Raw genomic sequence first — 2,551 nt, 5'->3', positions numbered from 1 at the left:
GGAGACAGCTGAATTAGGGAAAGTGCTTTAAAAATCCATGTGCTGACTTGGACAGACCCAAAGTTGGCTGGGCTCTGCCAGGATATAGGATCACATCAGTTACCCCCTGGGTGGGGTCCTCCACCCCTCAAGAACAAAGTGCCATTCAAAATCAATTTGTTCACATAACATTTCTTATCTATACCTGGGGACTCAAACTATGGTGCTGATCGTTTTCCAGCTGATCTCAGTAACTTAGCATTTATTCCAGTTTAAGCAAAGCACCCTTTAGACAGGGGACCAGTACTAAAAACTGAAAATGTATCCATCTGAGGGTTTGGCTCTAGATATTGTCTCACACTAAATTACCCAACCAAATAGAGCAAATTGCAGTTATTCAGCAATCTGAGGCCAAAGGTCCAGTATTAGCCCTCTAGGAACAAAGCCTCAAGTTGACATGATGGAGTACCTAACACCATGCTGCAAACACTCACTACAAGTGGGAGCCCTGCCACTTTCTGAAAATGTGGTTCCCTGTATTCATTACAGATGCCTTTCAGTAGCTGTCCAATAATGAAAGCAGAGGCATAGCAAGTTCACTGAGTATCCTGAAGAAGGAAGGCAATGTGGGGGGATGCTGACCACTGCAGAAGAGGATGGGAGGAGAGGCTACAGCAGGTGTGGGCAAAAGGAAGGGTGAGTTTACCTTCCCAGGCTACTGTTGCCACCACAGCTGCAACTGTTAAATCAGGGTCAGCTCTATTCCAGTGGCAAGCAGCCCTGTGGTCGGGCTCCCTGGGAGCTGGCCCTGGTGTCCCATTTGCTCCCTCCCCTCTTCCCATCCTGATATGTATAGGTCAGGTGTAAGGCTGTCCCTGCCATGGCAAAGACTCCTAAGGGGCAATTCTGACACCCCCCTCATAGCTGGTTCCAGGGCTAAGGCCCTGCTCAAGCTGCCCTAGTTTATGCTACAGAATGGAAGATTCTGGTTTTAAGTGCTCTAATGTTGACATGTGCTTTAATATTAATAGGTGGGCTCCAAATTCACCTTACAAACACTGTTATGGAAACTAATAATGATTTAACACAGAAAGCTAAAAGACGGTTAAGATAATACAATCATGTTTCCTGAACAATGGTACTGAGCATGATCAAAAGAAAGAACAGTGCTGGTCATCTGAACAAGAGCACTGGGAAAGTGAGAGAATGAGGGTTTGTCAAGCAGGAATAAGGGGCTGCTGGAGTAGTAAGCATGGTGTGGGGGTTGGAAGCGAGAAAAAAGCAAGGGGGGTGGGGGGGAGGGGGCAAAGATTACAGGCCAAAGTAGCAGGAAGAGAATGTGTTTGATCCAGTATCTGGAAGGTCCTGCCACTCCTAAGAATTTCACAAGTTCTCACTTTATTTTCAGTCATGTATTGGAAACTATAATGATTCTGTGCCTTGGTGGAGGGGCTTGTCTGAGCCCTTCTTCCTGTACCCACCCCAAGTTCAAGCTGGGGAGGAGAGTACCCATTGTAGTGAATGGGGCAGTTTGCACTTCTGTGGACTGTTGTTCTAAGCTGGACTCACTACCTAGTTCAGTGGTTCTCAACCTTTTTGGACTTGAGGCCCCTCTCACTTCTGACCTGCAGCCCCCTGGCCCTGCCAATGCCTCTCACTCTCGACCTGCAACGTCTCACTGTCCAGCTCTGCCTTTCCATGCTAGATCTCACTGGCCAGTCTGGTCAGGCTGTAGCCCTGTGCCTGCTGTGAGCACAGAAATCGGAGGGAGCATGTGCTTACATGCAAGGAGCTGCGGGAGCTGCTCTCCAGCACTGCCTGGCTGCCACATGCATGCATGCACATGCATGTGATGCTCCCTGCTGTATCACCTTCCTCCTGCTCCCCTCCAGCCTCAAGCAGCCCCTTACAGGCTGGAACTCTGCCAGCCTGCTAAGGGAAACCTGCAGTTTCCCATGCTTTTCTCCTTTAAAGAAGAAAATCCATGTTTTTCCATGAATCTGGCAGCGGCAGCAGGCTCAACCCAGGCATGGGCTGCCCCAGCTGACCTCAGAGATCGTGACTGCACCAGATCTGCAGCCAATGGGCCCCCTGAAACCTGATCACAGCCCCCCAGGGAGCCATGGACTCCAGGTTGAGATCTGCTGACCTAGGGCATTACCTTCAGCTCCCACATCAGTGAGATGGATGAGCCACTCTACATTGCTCTTGTGCTGCAACTGGGTGTACACAGACTCCTCTCCCATACGTCAGGGCCTCTGCACTCCACTTTCCCAAGGGGAAGGGGGCTCAAAGCAATACAGGCCAATTTGTTGTACAACAGCAGCAGGTCAGGGCAACACAGGAGATGCAGGCGGTCAGAGCAAAAGGAGATAACAAAGGGTGTGATGCAGGGCTTATTGGGGGAGAAATAAGGTAAATGAGCAAGTATTGGAGCAATGCAGAGAGGGGATGGAAAGGAAGGGCTTGGTACCATACAGTGGGACTTAACCATGTCCCAGAATCGCCATACACACACCTATGCCCCACTTAGCTTGTCCTCTCTTCAAAAAGTGTCCCTGTGGGCTAAATG

The 2,551-nt window shown here is 49.7% G+C and overlaps 1 protein-coding gene across 2 annotated transcripts in view; it reads right to left on the bottom strand.

Moving 5' to 3' along the window:
- Positions 1–2,551, bottom strand: part of PITPNM1 (phosphatidylinositol transfer protein membrane associated 1) — an 18,895-nt gene that overhangs the window by 13,280 nt on the left and 3,064 nt on the right. The window lies entirely within an intron of this gene.

This window comes from Alligator sinensis, unplaced genomic scaffold, assembly GCF_000455745.1.
Source record: "Alligator sinensis unplaced genomic scaffold, ASM45574v1 scaffold578_1, whole genome shotgun sequence".
Classification (NCBI taxonomy): Eukaryota; Metazoa; Chordata; order Crocodylia; family Alligatoridae; genus Alligator; species Alligator sinensis.
The sequence above is the reverse complement of the archived record's forward strand: the minus strand, read 5'-3'. Positions and strand labels throughout refer to the sequence as shown.